This window comes from Schistocerca serialis, chromosome 1 (assembly GCF_023864345.2).
Source record: "Schistocerca serialis cubense isolate TAMUIC-IGC-003099 chromosome 1, iqSchSeri2.2, whole genome shotgun sequence".
Taxonomy (NCBI): Eukaryota; Metazoa; Arthropoda; class Insecta; order Orthoptera; family Acrididae; genus Schistocerca; species Schistocerca serialis.
The window spans coordinates 319,081,942-319,100,495 of record NC_064638.1 but is presented as its reverse complement, the minus strand read 5'-3'; the positions used below and the strand labels follow the sequence as shown (position 1 = coordinate 319,100,495).

At 41.5% G+C, this 18,554-nt stretch overlaps 1 long non-coding RNA gene and 1 other non-coding gene across 2 annotated transcripts in view; both read right to left on the bottom strand.

Annotated features, from left to right (window-relative positions):
• LOC126457333 (uncharacterized) overlaps positions 1-18,554 on the bottom strand; it is a 91,824-nt gene that overhangs the window by 52,098 nt on the left and 21,172 nt on the right. The gene's annotated exons all lie outside the window — the stretch shown is intronic.
• Trnas-cga (transfer RNA serine (anticodon CGA)) lies at positions 12,986-13,067 on the bottom strand. Its single transcript has one exon. It is a non-coding gene; the product is annotated as a tRNA-Ser (tRNA).

Genomic DNA, 18,554 nt, shown 5'->3' with positions numbered 1-18,554 from the left:
GGCCGGTAATGCAGCTGCACCTAGACGCCAGTGTGTAGCTGATATTAATTTTTACTAACGAACGTTAATGTAACTGTTGTGACCTGGCAAGACAGCCAAGCCACTAGGAGGTGAAGCCGAAAGGCACGTGTTTAAGCTCATGCAGGCTGGCGTGAGGTCTGGAACAGGACAAAGTAATGAATATAGCCAATAACGTACGTAGCTGCTGGAATACTTAACTTTAATCCATAATTGGTGAACATCGGTCTGACGGTACATGCATCACAAGATAAATAGCAAATGATAATGGCGCCTTGCTAGGTCGTAGCAAATGACGTAGCTGAGGGCTATGCTAACTATCGTCTCGGCAAATGAGAGCGTAATTTGTCAGTGAACCATCGCTAGCAAAGTTGGCTGTACAACTGGGGCGAGTGCTAGGAAGTCTCTCTAGACCTGCCGTGTGGCGGCGCTCGGTCTGCAATCACTGACAGTGGCGACACGCGGGTCCGACGTATACTAACGGACCGCGGCCGATTTAAAGGATACCACATAGCAAGTGTGGTGTCTGAGGTGACACCACAATAACTAATTATTTTTCCTACTCCTCTACACTACTTTGGTACACCGGTTGTACAAAAGTATCTGTCAGAGACTTCAGGGATTTATTCATGGCATCAAAGCATTAGAAAAAGTTCATATGGAAATATGCCCGAAAATCCTTCGTTAGGGATGGCTGGCACAAAAATTTACCGAACACATTTACCTTTACAAAAACATTCCATAGTTTGCCGGACGCTGTAGCCGGCCGCTGTGGCCGAGCGGTTCTAGGCGCTTTAGCGCGGAACCGCGCTGCTGCTGCGGTCGCAGGTTCGAATCCTGCCTCGGGCATGGATGTGTGTGATGTCCTTAGGTTAGTTAGATTGAATTAGTTGTAAGTCTAGGGGACTGATGACCTCAGATGGTAAGTCCTATAGTGCTTAGAGCCATTTGAACCAGTTTATTTGAACCAGACGTTGTGGAAAACTGCTGGTCTGATTCCTATTTGGTCAAATCCATTTTGGACACGCTCACTCAGACCATCGACACTGGGTATGGGAGTTGAATATGCCAAGCATTTTAAATGTCCCCGACGAAAAAAAAGAATCCATTGGATTCAAATCTAGCGATGGTGCGAGCCACATAATGGCTTGCCGTCGACTAATCCACCTGTCAGGAGTATGGTTATAGAGATACTCACTAACTATCCGTTAGTCTGAGCTGGAGCACCTTCGTTGGACAACTTCTATCGATACATCCACTACTAAGTGAAGCAAGTCATGTCTGAGAAACTGTAGATACGTTTGTTCGGTGAGACGGCGAGAAAGGCGTAGCGGCAAATCTATCTTGTCGCACTCCATGCGGGTTTTCATGAGACCAGACGTGACTGTTATGATAACTGAAGATACTATCTCGTGAAAATCCAGCGCCATCGATGAATAAGGTACACGCTAAAAACTACACAGACACAGCACGTTGTCCTAATATGCAATGACAGATTGTTATTTTTGGCTGAAAGTGTGCTTCATTTAACCCTTACACCCGTTGAAGGTGATTAGGATACAAAAGATTTTCATGGAGAATATCCCTGGTCGTCATGTGATGATCGCCTTCCCTTCTCGCAGTTCTCCCTGTTCTAGTTGATGGAATTTCATCTACAGTACGAAGGACCCGTTCTTCAAGTTCAGGCGTTCTTACAATGCGTAGTCTCCCATCGCCCGCAGCTCTCTTCCCAAACGAACCATTCTCTCGCAAGCGTTGGTGGAGTGCAAACAAACGATCTCCTACAAGGTAACTGCCCTACAGAGTAAAGTTCGGCATGAGGCTGACATTCTGCGACGGCATACCCTCTGCCAGGCCGTACATGTAGTGAATATCTATCATTTCAGACACCGAATCGATCGTTGTCATGAGATATCATGGAAGTTACTATAAACCAGAACAAACGATAATCAGACAAAACAAAAAATTCCGTGACCAAATGTAAACAAGAAAACGAATTAAAATGCAAATATGGGATGCATTATACAACAACAAGTCGCTACAGGGAATTCCTTTCACGCTTCCCTAATCATGGATTTCCGGACCAATGTTACACAATTGGCCATTGAAATTGCTACACCACGAACATGACGTGCTACAGGTGCGAAATTTAACCGACAGGATGAAGATGCTGTGATATGCAAATGATTAACTTTTCAGAGCATTCACACAAGGTTGGCGCCGGTGGCGACACCTACAACATGCTGACATGAGAAAAGTTTCCAACCGATTTCTCGTACACAAACAGCAGTTGACTGGCGTTGCCTGGTGAAACGGTGTTGTGATGCCTCGTGTAAGGAGGAGAAATGCGTACCATCACGTTTCCGACTTTGATAAAGGTCGGATTGTAGCCTATCGCGATTGCGGTTTTTCGTATCTCGACACTGCTGTTCGCGTTGGTCGACATCCAATGACTGTTAGCAGAATATGTAATCGGTGGGTTCAGGAGGGTAATACGGAGCGCCGTGCTGGATCCCAACGGCCTCATTTCACTAGCAGTCGAGATGACATGCAGCTTATCCGCATGGCTGTAACGGATCGTGCAGCCACGTCTCGATCCCTGAGTCAAGAGATGGAGACGTTTGCAAGACAACAACCATCTGCACAAACAGTTCGGCGACGTTTGCATCATGATGGTCGCATCCGTGTTTGGTGACATCGCAGTGAACGCAGATCGGAAGCGTGTATTCGTCATCGCCGTACCGGCGTATCAGCCGGCGTGATGGTATGGGGTGCCATTGGTTACACGTCTCGGTCATCTCTTATTCGCACTGACGGCACTTTGAATAGTGGACGTTATATTTTAGATGTGTTACGACCCGTGGCTCTACCCTTCATTCGATCCATGCGAAACCCTACATTTCATCAGGATAATGCACGACCGCATGTTGCAGGTCCTGTACGGGCCTTTCTGGATACAGAAAATGTTCGACTGATGCCCTGGCCAGCACATTCTCCAGATCTCTCACCAATTGAAAACGTCTGGTCAATGGTGGCCGAGCAACTGGCTCGTCACAATACGCCAGTCACTACTCTTGATGAACTGTGGTATCGTGTTGAAGCTGCATGGGCAGCTGTACCTGTACACGCCATCCAAGCTAGAGGTGGGTTGTCTGGGTACTGATTTCTCAGGCTCTATGCACCCAAACTGCTTGAAAATGTAATCACGTGTCAGTTCTAGTACAATATATTTCTCCAATGAATACCCGTTTATCATCTGCATTTCTTCTTGGTGTAGCAATTTTAATGGCCAGTAGTGTAATAAGAGCTTCTGCAATGTTTTCATGTCAAGAATAAATCTCTAAAGTTTCTGACACGTTTGTACTTAATTATTAATGCTACTCAATAATTTTCTTGTTTGATGTATCCAAATTATCATGTGCCTATAAGCCAGTCCTCCCTCGCCCCACAATCCCTTCTCTCTCCTCGTTAGAGACCCTGAAATTTATGAAGTGTTTTACATTGTTTAACAATCATATCATATCTCTCTAATGAATCTTACTACAGATTCCTGCAACACTTCGACTTACATCTACTGTTTCCTCCAGTATTTCTGACAAAGCAAGCCTTTGGCACTATATTATTATTTTTTAATTAGTACATAGTTACTTGGCAGGTTTTAAAGGTTTTGTAGTAGTTCTGTATCTCCTTTTTTATCTACTGATAATCTAAGCATGACCACTGGCTCGTTGAAACTGGTTACGAAATTGTGAAATAATCATATGCTTTTGTCACAAAAAAAAAGGTAAAAAATAAAAGAATAAAACGAAAGTTGTCGTTTCCTAGTGCTAGGAGATGGTTCATAGTTGAAGTGATAGGTCAGTACGGAGGTTACTAAAGTACAGATATTCGTATTTTTGTTGCTGGGAGGTCAAAGTAAAGTTTACCGCAGATGCATAACGCAGACATACTTATATGAGAAGGCAGAGTTTTGAAAACTACAGTCAGGAAATCGCTCAGCACACTATACCTCAGCGATACACTTTGTGAGCGAGCGTGGCTAGAGTGAATGAGTGGAGATAATAGAGGTAATGTTTTGTTTAGGAGTTTATTCTGTAATGGCAAGACATTGGTCAGTTTAGCAAGTGAGTCACAGCGCCAACGAGCCAGTGCTACTACCGTCACGGGCTGAAGTTAAATGAAGCATGAGTGGCTGGTTATTATCTTCATAGCGTCTGGACAGTCAGTCTCATGTCTCTTGTGCCAAGCAGACGCACAAGAGAATAAGAAATACGGAAGGGAGCGACGTTACACTACAAGTCAGAAAATTCATACGGCACATAGTTGGGGACAGCTTAAGTGAAACTCTTTAGAACGAGATGTGTGGATTTAAGATATAAGAAGACTGTACTTAAGAGTATGTGGCACAGGACGAATACCTATTAGCTTGCAACAGCAGTGAGCTTCAATGTGTGTGAACTACGAATCTTTGTATTCCTATCTGAAATAAATGGGTTAACGTAATTTTCAGTGCGATGAATTTTTTGAAAGATTTCGTGATGCCTTCAGTTGCCATTCACTTTCTTTCGTGTACGATTGTACAATTTCGGCCTTAGGCCATTTTCCAGTATTTTATGGATGATTATTTAATAGTAACTTATGCCATGTATGTCGTTGCTCATAAAATAAATAAAATAAATCCGAGATTTTTTCACTATTTTAGGAGCACGTTACTTTCGAGCAGTTGTTTCAAGCCTATGGGCGAAATTGTAGAATCTTACATTAAATAAAGAGAATGGTAGCTGAACCCATCACTAAATCTTTCAATAAATGGGTTAACTCGTAAACGAACGTCCAAACATTGTTTAAATATGTATTGCAAGCAGAATCATTGCATCAAGATGAAAAAGTTTCAAGGGTCGAAACTTAAACCACATTTTGCTGGTCCGAAAATTGTTGAAATAATGTCTCTGAGCCGCGCGGGATTAGCCGCAATGAAAGTCATGGACTGTGCGGCTGGTCCCGGCGGAGGTTCGAGTCCTCCCTCGGGCATGGGTGTGTGTGTTTGTCCGAGGATAATTTAGGTTAAGTAGTGTGTAAGCTTAGCGACTGATGACCTTAACAGTTAAGTCCCATAAGATTTCATACACATTAGAACATTTGAACAATGTCTCTGAAAAATGGATGTGTGAAGCAATGTAACAACATAGTCTGCAGATCAGTTGCATATACGAATAAAAAAATCTAACAGTTCTTGGAATACTGTCAGAACACAAGTAGAATAACAATAAATCGGAGCATTCTTGATGAGTGCTAAGGTACTCTGTGGCAAACGAGAGAGCGCTCTCGTTACGGATTATCTTTCGTATCAATGCCAAGTAACGGAGCCTTATGTAACCGACGAGTGCGTACCACGGGAAGAAACCGGCTTCGTAACTTACAACACTGTCAAGGACACTACAGTACCAATAACGCATACTGCAGCATGTTAGTACCAACCCACAGTCGAGGTAGAAGTATCATATCAATAGTCGGTGATTGCGCAAAGTCGGTCGATGGAATACTCAACAAAGAGGTGATAGAACATTTATGTAAAGCTTCTAAATATCTCTATGCTTCAGAAATTCGTTATTTTCATCTTTTCAAAAATCTCACCTAAAATAACGTAGATGAAAGTACTGGATATTTGTAGGCTGACATCGTGTGAAAATAGCGTGGTTAGGCTTAGGGTATTAACTGGAAAAGGTCTGCAAGGAAAATTTCTGATGCTGTAGCGCAAATTCGAGTCAGTTGCCTCTCAGAGCGAGTGCGAGGTGCGAGTAGAAACAAACTACACCGTTTTTCTCCTGCTGCACGAATAATGTGCGAATGCCACCTGCCGTGCTACATTGATGGAAAAAAACCGCAAACCAAAAAATAATTAATGTAGAGTGATGAAATTTCTGGATATACTTATCTAGGTGAGTAGGTTAGAAGCATAACTCACATGCTCCAAATGACTAAAAAGGTGTTTTACATGCGTCGTGCGCATGTCCCACATATTGACATCAGTATGTGCAAGAACAATGGCTGTAAATCACTATGTATATTTCAGATAATGTTTGTTTGGTGAGAAATTAAAATTATTCAAGGTTATATTATGGACCAAGTTAGTTTTGTTAATGAGCTATGGAACATGTAAGTTTTGACAATCCCCATTTTGGATCTTGTGAGTTTTGGTACTGAGCTGTTTGGACGATGTTGGTTTCGCGGGAACTATCGTGTTCCGACTCGATATGCAACACTTTTTGGTTCCGACTGCAAGCCACTTTCTCTTCTACAGTGTATATATAATATTACATTCCGATGTTAATCGTGATAAATACCTATTAATCATCTTTTATGGACTTTGCTTGTGTTAGTTTACAAAAGATATTCTCTAGTTTGGAATACCGTTTGCAATTTCATAAAAGAAATGTCTACCGTGCACAGTTCTTCAGTTTAATGATCAAAGAAATTTACAAATTTTCCATTCCTCTTTCTCCAACGCGTGAAACGTTTTCTTCCATGACTTGTGCCTCAAATTAGTTTTATTCCAACCACTATATTGAATTACATTCTCCAAAATAACTGAATAGAACAGAAAACACACTCCACTGGCATCAATATTTACTACTACACAAGAAAATGGCGCCGAGTGAGCTAATCGACGATTGGCCAAGATGAGGTACGGGACAAAACTCACAAGATCCCGCGGATCATGAAACTTTTGAAACTAACCATGAAGTTTAACACCGGTTTTCTCAAGGATTTTGTGCCAAATGTTAATAACTGTTTCGTGAATTATGTTCTATGTATAAAGCTATATGAGAATATTTCGGCATCTCAATTTTCATTATTTTGGAGCATGTGAGTTATGACTCTAACCTGACGGAAAAAAATCGCATACAAAAAAATAATTAATGTAGAGTTCCAGAATTCTGGAAACATCCCCCAGGCTGTGGCTAAGCCATGTCTCCGCTATATCCTTTCTTTCAGGAGTGCTAGTTCTGCAAGGTTCGCAGGAGAGCTTCTGTAAAGTATGGAAGGTAGGAGACGAGATACTGGCAGAAGTAAAGCTGTGAGTACCGGGCGTGAGTCGTGCTTCGGTAGCTCAGATGGTAGAGCACTTGCCCGCGAAAGGCAAAGGTCCCGAGTTCGAGTCTCGGTCGGGCACACAGTTTTAATCTGCCAGGAAGTTTCATATCACCGCACACTCCGCTGCAGAGTGAAAATCTCATTCTGAAATAAAAGCTATTTGTTCTTATGTAGCGAGCCGCGCGGGATTAGCCGAGCGGGCTAAGGCGCTGCAGTCATGGACTGTGCGGCTGGTCCCGGCGGAGGTTCGAGTCCTCCTTCGGGCGTGGCTGTGTGTGTTTGTCCTTAGGATAATTTAGGTTAAGTAGTGTGTAAGCTTAGGGACTGATGACCTTGGCGGTTAAGTCCCATAATATTTCACACATTTTTCTTATGTAGCGACATAAGTAATCATCGAGCAGCATTTCATAAATTACGTAATCAGCAGATTGACGTGTCAGTTTCGCTGTAAAAGTAATTGATTTTACGCAGAATACATCACTCTTTAATATTACATAATAAGCGTGATAGGCGTCCTACGAACCTTTGTAAATTACGGTTTCTTCCCAGTATCTACACAGTCTTTGCTGATCGCACCTTTTTAAATATGAGCTTGGTAACAACTGAAATTCGCATTTAACATGTATCCTACTTGCTGTCAGCTGTATGAGCCCGTAGCGAAAAAGTTCACAAGCATAGTATTTTAGACATGGACTGACAGTATAGTTTAATATTCACAAGGAAGTTACTAAAAGTAACAGGTTCGAATCCTGCCTCGGGCATGGATGTTTGTGATGTCCTTAGGTTAGTTAGGTTTAACTAGTTCTAAGTTCTAGGGGACTAATGACCTCAGCAGTTGAGTCCCATAGTGCTCAGAGCCATTTTTGAACTAAAAGTAACAAACAGTTGTGGTGGTCTCTTGACTACGTAACATCTGTCTATTAAGACATTTGAAGGAACTGAATTGTAATTGAGACAGGATGGTTGGCCGTTAGCACTGAACGTCTCCATGACAACAAGGCCATCACAGACAGAGCCCTAGCTCACTTGAATATATAGCTAGCCAAATTACCTAAGCAGTCATCCAAGGAACTATACTGCCATTTGCTTCAGGGAGTTAAAGAAACAAAGAAAAATACTGAACGAGGATGGCTGCCATTGCAATTCGAATTTCTCAACTTCTGAAAACTAGTCCAGTATGCTAGGCTGTTTTGAAAAGATAAAACTTGTTTACTTCAAAGTACCAGCTAGAAACAAAAGATAACGTAGTTTGGACAAGAAGAGAATAGAAGCTTTCGAAATGTGGTGCTACAGAAGAATGCTGAGGATTAGATGGGTAGATCACGTAACTAATGAGGAGGTATTGAATAGAATAGGGGAGAAGAGGAGTTTGTGGCACAACTTGACAATAAGAAGGGATCGGTTGGTAGGGCATGTTCTGAGGCATCAAGGGATCACAAATTTAGCATTGGAGGGCAGCGTGGAGGGTAAAAATCGTAGAGGGAGACCAAGAGATGAATACACTAAGCAGATTCAGAAGGATGTAGCTTGCAGTAAGTACTGGGAGATGAAGAAGCTTGCACAGGATAGAGTAGCATGAAGAGCTGCATAAAACCAGTCTCAGGACTGAAGACCACAACAACAACATGTTTTATCACTTTGGTGAACGTTTTAGTACAAACAGACTCCACGTACTAAAAGACGAAAGGCTGTTTTGAAAAGAGAAAACTTGTTTACTTCAAAATACCAACTAGAAACAAAAGATAACGTAGATGGAATACATCAACAGTTTTTATTAAGAAAAGAAAAACCACCCAGAAGTACTGTAGAACAAAAGATGAAGAAGTGATTGACGCAGAGAACGTACGTGAACAAGTGGTGCGATGGGTTGCGGAATTACAGGACTCTGCGATGACATGCGTTAGTGTAAGGTAGTAAATGTCACCAATCTCAAGGCTTGTGCAAAAATAATGAAGAAAGACTTATGTAGGATTTTGTGGTTTAGCATGATACAGAATCACAATTGCTGGTGAAAAATCAGTAAATATTGAAGAGCTTATTATACAATTCTACGACAATCATCTCTGAAAACTGCCCTTGATCAAGAAAGGATCCAGGAGGCGTACAGCGGGAGTCACTGCCGTGCTACAAGACGAATTAGAGCCGCTCTTTTATGTCTGAAGACCGATTAGGTAGGATCATAAGGAATCTTTAGTACACTCTCAGGAAGCCAAGCTTTTGTCGTGGTTGAAGACATTTATTTTAGGCTACGGCGAAGACAAGTGCCTACGGTTTTGTAAATGTACTTCTTCTGGCTGCTTTCGAGTTGACACTTTCTTCCAGACTATTGCTGATCCACGCCCCAGGGATGTGCGACAAATAGTGGCTGAGAATAAATGACAACTCAATGAATACTTTATGGTAACACACAAAAAATCTTCGTGAAATATTTTTCGTTCTCTTCCAAAATTTTCAATGTCGTTACACTGTAACTGGTATCCGTTCGTATAGTTTTGTATCTGCAATTTTGATAAGTAAAATCGTGTACAAACTTCTGAATCAATGATTTTTTTCTGAATGTACAGTCGTGGATAAAAGCTAGCAATGGGAATGGTCGCACTTCTCAAACGCTGTGGCATTAATACTGGGATCTGAATTACCACGTGATCAGGCAAATGGATTTTATTTGCATTCCTGTAAACGTGTTTTGGATCGAAAGCATAGCTACGATTAATATGCTGATGTATAGACTGCAACTAGAACATGTCGAATAAAGAGTAGGCGGATTCATTTATGCGGCCCTCTTCATCAGTAACTGTCGTAGCCATTTTCGTCACGTAAATCGGTGAAAATGGAACTCTACTAGTCCCACTTTCTTAACCGCCTATCTGTCTACCCAACCCTTACAACCCGTTTACCTCGAGTACAGGTAGACATAAGAAGTGGAAATGTATCGCACTTCCTGTGATATACGGTCCCTTGGTGGTGTTAAAAAGTGAGCTTCTATGTCAACGCAATCTAAAGATACGGCTGTTTATGTAAAATCGTGCTACCGTACCTTGGACGTATTTGCGTGCACCGTCAATCACTTCTGTCAAGGATCCCATACCGCGCAGGAATACTGCAGCAGTCGACGGACAAACGTAGTGTAGGCAGTGTTTTCAGTAGACCTGTTGCGTATTCTTAGTGTGCGGCCAATAAAACTCAGTCTTTCGTTTGCCTTCCCCACAAAAGCATGTTTGCGATCGTTCCAGTTTAATTTTTCTGGGTACTGAGATGATTTTACAATATTTCGACGTGCGTTTTGTCATGTAACCGAAGGTTAATTATTGTTATTGGACGCAGCTTTCGTGTTTAATGTATTCCTCATTCAACAGAGTACACTCCACGTACACCACACGTAACTGTTTCAAAGTATTTAATTGTTACCGATGTTACCAAATTGCAGTGGTCATCTAAACTTGCCGCTTTGAAACAAAGGAAAACATTATAGCGAAATATGGCAACTAAGAAGCGGACTATCCAAATAAACAACAATTTCCGGTTCAAGTCATTGTAGTAGGTCTACTACGGAGTAACGTAAATTAGGAGCAAAGTCCATTAGTAGATCGTTATCAGGAAAACCAGCCCTCATAATGCAAACTGCCACTAAAACAACGAAAGTTTCCAAAAATGTCAATGAGTAGCCGAGGAAAGTGGATGCATTCTGTCTACTGAATCGCAACGCTCGCCACTTACGAGGGGATTCGCCAGGTGTCGTACCCCGAACGTGCTGAAACTTTGCTCAGTGAAAGAGGGGTCAAAATAAGCGAACACGTGTTTCGGCTTATCTGCATACACTCGACCGCTTCTGAGAAAACGACGGTCAAAGTTTTCAATGCGCTGCTGGTATAGTGCAGATACCTTTCAGCGTGGAAGGATTCAATTGAAACGGTGGCTCAGCGGCTACCGTCGCGACTTCAGAACTTCGCGCTGCGAGTTCGAAAGCAGGTTGTTCCTTTTTTTCCCCCCTCACTCTCTGAATTATCTACGAATGTTTATTCCAATTTATGCTGAAACAATGTTGTCGTTATTCGTCAGTTAATTTACTGTGTAATGAAAGAAGTTAAAAAAATAAACGAATGAGAAAATGAAAATCACGTTTACAGGAATGCAAATAAAATCCATTTGCCCATTCACATGGTAATTCAGATCCCAGTATCAATGCCTCAGCGTTTTAGAAGTGCGAGCATTCCCATTGCTAGCTAGCTTAAGAAACACTTCGGCTAATGAACGTTTTCTGGCTGTGACGAGTCTAATGGAGAATTCGAAACATTGTAGAATACGTTTGGCAGCTATGTCGGCGTTTATTTCCTGGGGTGGTGCGGAAATATCCCACTAAATTTACTCGCTGATAACAGTATTTTGTTATTTCGATAAACATCCCGAATGATGGTCACATAAGCGGTGACATAAAGGTAGAAAATTCATGTTTTTGAGTCCACAGAGCTCTATGCAACAGAAACTGCAGATCATTTTGCCATTTTAGTTGCAAAATTGCCAGCTTATTCATGTCTGGGGTAATAATAGAGGGCTGTTTGCCTGGGTTGTCTGCTAGCGTAGTGAAAGGGAGGTCTGGTTTGTTTTCGATTCTAATCTCGATGGAGGCAGGTAGACTATCAGTAAAGCAATTTTAAAAAATTCTCGCGTCCCCAATACGTTTTGTTGCTATCTTTACACTGTACCTGCACACTGTGGATGTCAATATGAAACACTTGTAAAATTTCATACTTGTTAATGCCTACTTTTTCCGCTTCTGTCAATAACTGAATTGTTTATGTGTGGCACTGAATGATTTTTAACTGATTTTCGTTATGAATCTTCACACATTTGCACACTTTCACGGTAGGTCAGCAGCGGTAATCCAGTATGATTGGTCTGAACGTTGACGCAGTCCGTTTCGCGGCCGAATGCGCATAATATTTTGCTAATTCGTATCTATCTGGGGTACTTTGTCTTACTTAAAGAGTTATGTTATCTCAATGAGTTGAAATTCATTTTTATTAGTACAGTTCATACTAAGTAGATTTTCTTCTTTCATTTATATCTTATAGTTACGTGTTGTGTTTAACACACTAATCAGCATTAATATAGTCTTACATATGATTGAAAACATTCTGACAAAGTTTGGATAGTTTTTCAATTTCACGCCTGTGCATAGTATGTTGGTAGCACTTCGTCGCCTTGCCTGCTATGCTGTGTAGCAAACTTTAAAGCTGTGCGGATCAGCATAACGAAAAGGCGAGGGGTCTCGCTCGTTTTGTCGTCGACTGTACATTAAAATGAATCTTAGTGGATTTATTTCGTAGTTAAATGTCTCAACTTCTTTCTTATTTATGTAATCACGTCTAAGAATTTTCTTATATCTAATTCCTGCCACGTATTCGTTGGGTGCGTCCTGATGGAACTGAAATTCAGCTATTCACTTTAATGAATGTCTGTATCATTATAAAATAAATAATTCCATGTTTCCACTACTTTGGGTTGCAATTGAAACTGTAGTTGTCTACACTGGAATAGAGGTGAAAAGATCCAATCTCTCTACAATGGAATATTTCAGGGGTTTACTTTTCTACGTAGTTCAGCTGCCACATGTGACACACGAGTGTCAGAGATACATTTTCCAGCAAAATATGTTCATGTACCGCACCTAAAATTAACTGGCGTACATTTCAGTGACACTCATTTACCAAACCGAACATTTAAGTAGTTCTTTCTGTTTCACCAGAATTTTAGTTTTGTTTCAGTCCGTTTTGGGCTCATGTATGGATTAGAAAGAGGCGTTACAGATAACTTACGTTAAATCTGCAGCGACATTCTGCAAACTTAATTCACTACCACTCATAAAAATATTCGCTGCGGACAGGATTCGAACCTGTGCGGGGAAACCCCATTGGATTTCGAGTCCAACTCCTTAACCACTCGGACACCGCAGCTACACGAGGATCTTGTTAGAAACTTTTGATATCACGACCTGTGACTGAGCTTACTGTAGTGACATTTTAGTAATGTTCTGAGTGTAGCTGGTAGCTTTCATTTGCAACACGTGATAGTTGGCGATCTCACGAGCCTTCTGAGTCTGAAATACAGTTGGTTATCCTCTGGAGCTCCGGTAAGGAGCACATGGGGACACCTTGACCTTCCTCAGCAAACAACGGTTCCCCTAGCGAATTCAAGCAAGGATTGCAGGAAACACTGACTTCATAATTGCGGAAGAGTTTATTTATTTATTGAGATTTGGTTTAATTAACATACAGTCAATCATAATGGCAGTGGAGTAAAGTATCGTAATAACAAATAGCGGAAATGCCACGCATAATGGTTTAACACAGTTTCTTGACTCTTTCGTGGGATGATGCAAACCAGACTTTATGTATTTACATTGCGGGATACTAAACTTGCCAGACGGATGTAACATTATGGTATTTTTGCACATACCGGTCAAGGTACTAGAGCTACAATTCAGGCGACATCGCATTCTGGACAGGAGAATTTTCATGTTTATACAGAAAGCCAGTAAAGGGTACAGCAGTCAGTCCCACGTTATGTTTATTGCATATTTAGATTTCGGTTACTGTATGGCCTTCTTCAGTGCAGTAAATGTAAAATACAACATTAAAACCACTTGTATATCCACACAGTCCCAACTGGACTCTTCATGTCAGAGGTAGATTTCACAACGTGACTACGTGCCTATATCAGTGGGTTTAACGCTTCAACTTAAATTTACTGCACTGAAGAAGGCCATACAGTGACTGAAATCTAGATATTTAGTAAACACCATTTGCGACCGATTGCTGTACCCTTTATTAACTGAAATTAATAAAGTCAGAGCGGTTCTAGGCGCTTCAGTCCGGAACCGCGCGTCTGCTATGGTCGCAAGTTCGGATCCTGCCTCGGGCATGGATGTGTTTGATGTCCTTAGGATAGTTAGGTTTAAGTAGTTCTAAGTTCTAGGGGACCGATGACCTCAGATGTTAAGTCCCATAGTGCTCAGAGCCATTTGAGCCAATAAAGGCACTGGACACAACTGTTTCTCTGTAGAATTAAGTCTGATATACAGAAAAGTTCGATTTCACGCTGTTGCTAAAGTATGAGAAGTATATTATATTGTAAAATGTTACCATAAAACATCTTCTTTCGTTTTTCCGTGTACGAAAATCAGGTATATACCACTGAACAATCGTACCACCTTAACCAAATATCACTGGGGTCAGTATTTAGGTCATGACTCCTTCGACTGGTTTCATGCTGTACTCTGTTTGTTCTAGCTTGCACTAATCTTTTATACTGTATCCACTACATCTTACTTCTATGATCTCTTTTTTTTTACTGTATTCTAGTCTTTCCCCTCTACTTCCGGCGTCAAATTAACTTTTTTTTTTTATGCCGTACCTGATGGGTCATTAATCTATCCATTATTCTGGTAAAAATTGTCCCAAACACTTCTTTTTAGGTCTTCTTTATTTTGGACTTTATCTGTCCATTGAATTTTTAACAATGTTATATAGCACCACATTTCAAATGTCTTCTCTGCTTTACTAATGGTCCACGTTTCACTTCCACACAATTCTGTGGCCTGTACATACACTTTCATTAGCTGCTTCCTTTGTTCCACGTCGACATCTACCATCACCAGAGCTGTGACGCAATGGCAACTCACGGAAGTACTAATTCGTGTGCGTGCTCATGGTCCCCACTGTTACGTCTAGAACACCTCACGTGCCGCAACTCACTTTGTTACGGTCTCATATTCCTGAGTACCACATATTCTAATTCAGTCATGAACTGCTGCAAAGAGTTCCACATCTCATCGGAGAATGTTGACTGGAACCGGATTTCACAACTTCATAGTACGAAGTTGCAAGGCCACACAAAGAACAACTTGTACAGGTGTCGGCCAAGAGTTCTCCACGTCCTGGAGGAATACTTCTCTTGTATGAATCGTTATAAGCCTTAGTGGTCACCAAGTTCTGACCGAACAGTTGTTACAACCAAGATCGTCTTTACAAAACTGTTGGCATCGAAATCTGTCCGTCGCCCAAAAATAGATAATGCTTTACTCATTATTCCTCACATAAACGAACTGACAAGTATCAAACACATGCAAGCTTCTAGCCCAGGAAACCGTTGATTACCTTATCCACCTTCCGCAATATTTCAAAACTATTACTGAATGATATTCGAGAGATGGTCCGTCACTTCATTTAGAAAAATACACAGTTCATTCATTCCTGTACAAGACAAGATCTATAATTATAAATAACAATACAATACGTGGGAAAGAAAATGTGTAAAACTGACTGTTCGAAATTCGTTGGTTTGCACCCTGGTCAGAATACGAAATGAAAATCACATATTAGTTGAGATTAGTATTATTTCCTCTATAAGTAACTGTTGACTTTCGTGAAGAAAGCATCATAAAATTAACTTACTGGCATATTTCCATTTACTCATATCATACTGAGCCCTCTTCTGTCGTAATACCATGTACAGACGCAATGTATTGATCAAAATTCCGTGAGATTACTATTCTAGAAGAGTCAAACCAATATACTGCTATTACACTGTGCGAAATACTGCAACCAGCCACAAGTTTTCTTGAAATGATTTTATCGTACCGTTACTAGTTTCGGGCCTGAGTCCATCGTCAGATGGTAGCGTTGACTTCTTTGCAAGTTTTGCACTTGTCCTAAATTTTGTGATGCATAGTTTACAAAAGGTCTTACATTTTCTTCCCTAAAATTTAACAATTTTTATTACATAGTTTTACACCTTTATATACTCTATACATTGTATTTACTTCCTGAAAAGCCCTCCTTTCCATATTATAGGACAGAGGTTTGATTTACTCTTACAATACACGCTGGCCCGAAACTAGTAACGGTGTAATAAAATCATTTCAAGAAAACTTGTGACTGGCTGCAGTATTTCTCACGGATTTATTCACGTAGACAACCGCGGTGTTCTCCATCCAAAATGGATAAAATAACGGCAATGTACTGCTTCCTCCTACGTATATTTTGCGAAAAGAGTGTGAAGGTAAAATTAGGAAGATTCGAGATGACACGGGTTCTTTCCAGCAACCGTTCTTACCCGCGTACCATTTGCTACCGGGGCTAACAGGAATGGTGGAAGTGATAGTGGTAACAAAGCACCTTCCAGAACACACTGTAAGGTACCTACCAGAGGATATATGGTAATTTATTAGCTGTGGATATAGAAAAATATTTTCTTCTTTCTTTTTCCTCGGCTTTATCCCGTATCTTCACGGGATCAGCATCTTACTCTAGATTTGACAGTGTTAGTGGCCGGATGCCTCGCCTGTCGTGGCCCTTCACCCCTCCCCCTCCACCCCTTCCCCTTCAGGACGGAATTTGTGTACCTCATCTGTCTGCGTCTAGTGTTATCCCTCGTGAATGTATGAGAGTGTTGTCAAAATGTTTGTGAATCGTGTAACTGAGGTCGGGTATGGTAAACCGCCTAAAACCCACAACCAGATTCACTGGCACACGTACCGTGGTCGTTAATCCGCAAGGAGGATTTGATCGAGGGACGGCGCGTGCGCCCCTCCCCCTCTCCCGCAAGCGACGTGCTAACGCGCGCGGCTACTCGACGGGTCAGGTATAGAAGACATGTTGTGGTCTTCAGTCCTGAGACTGGTTTGATGCAGCACTCCATGCTACTCTATCCTGTGCAAGCTTCTTCATCTCCCAGTACCTACTGCAACCTACATCCTTCTGAATCTGCTTAGTGTATTCATCTCTTGGTCTCCCCCTACGATTTTTACCCTCCACGCTGCCCTCCAATACTAAATTGGTGATCCCTTGATGCCTCAGAACATGTCCTACCAACCGATCCCTTCTTCTGGTCAAGTTGTGCCACAAACTTCTCTTCTCCCCAATCCTATTCAATACTTCCTCATTAGTTATGTGATCTACCCATCTAATCTTCAGCATTCTTCTGTAGCACCACATTTCGAAAGCTTCTATTCTCTTCTTGTCCAAACTATTTATCGTCCATGTTTCACTTCCATACATGGCAACACTCCATACGAATACTTTCAGAAATGACTTCCTGATACCTAAATCAATACTGGATGTTAACAAATTTCTCTTCTTCAGAAACGCTTTCCTTGCCATTGCCAGCCTACATTTTATATCCTCTCTACTTCGACCATCATCAGTTATTTTGCTCCCCAAATAGCAAAACTCCTTTACTACTTTAAGTGCCTCATTTCCTAATCTAATTCCCTCAGCATCACCCGACTTAATTAGACTACATTCCATTATCCTTGTTTTGCTTTTGTTGATGTTCATCTTATATCCTCCTTTCAAGACACTGTCCATTCCATTCAACTGCTCTTCCAAGTCCTTTGCTGTCTCTGACAGAATTACAATGTCATCGGCGAACCTCAAAGTTTTTATTTCTTCTCCATGAATTTTAATACCTACTCCGAATTTTTCTTTTGTTTCCTTTACTGCTTGCTCAATATACAGATTGAACAACATCGGGGACAGGCTACAACCCTGTCTTACTCCCTTCCCAACCACTGCTTCCCTTTCATGTCCCTCGACTCTTATAACTGCCATCTGGTTTCTGTACAAATTGTAAATAGCCTTTCGCTCCCTATATTTTACCCCTGCCACCTTTAGAATTTGAAAGAGAGTATTCCAGTCAACATTGTCAAAAGCTTTCTCTAAGTCTACAAATGCTAGAAACGTAGGTTTGCCTTTCCTTAATCTTTCTTCTGAGATAAGTCGTAAGGTCAGTATTGCCTCACGTGTTCCAGTGTTTCTACGGAATCCAAACTGATCTTCCCCGAGGTTGGCGTCTACTAGTTTTTCCATTCGTCTGTAAAGAATTCGCGTTAGTATTTTGCAGCTGTGACTTATTAAGCTGATAGTTCGGTAATTTTCACATCTGTCAACACCTGCTTTCTTTGGGATTGGAATTATTATATTCTTCTTGAAGTCTGAGGGTATTTCGCCTGTTTCATACAACGACATCCTCTTGAGTAGTCCCCGCCCGGAGATCCGAATGGGGGACTATTTTACCTCCGGAATATTTTACCCAAGAGGACGCCATCATCATGTAATCATACAGTAAAGCTGCATGCCCTCGGGAAAAATTACGGCTGTAGTTTCCCCTTGCTTTCAGCCGTTCGCAGTACCAGCACAGCAAGGCCGTTTTGGTTATTGTTACAAGGCCAGATCAGTCAATCATCCAGACTGTTGCCCTTGCAACTACTGAAAAGGCTGCTGCCCCTCTTCAGGAACCACACGTTTGTCTGGCCTCTCAACAGATACCCCTCCGTTGTGGTTGCACCTACGGTACGGCTATCTGTATCGCTGAGGCACGCAAGCCTCCCCACCAATGGCAAGGTCCATGGTTCATGGGGGGGGATAGAAGACATATTTTAC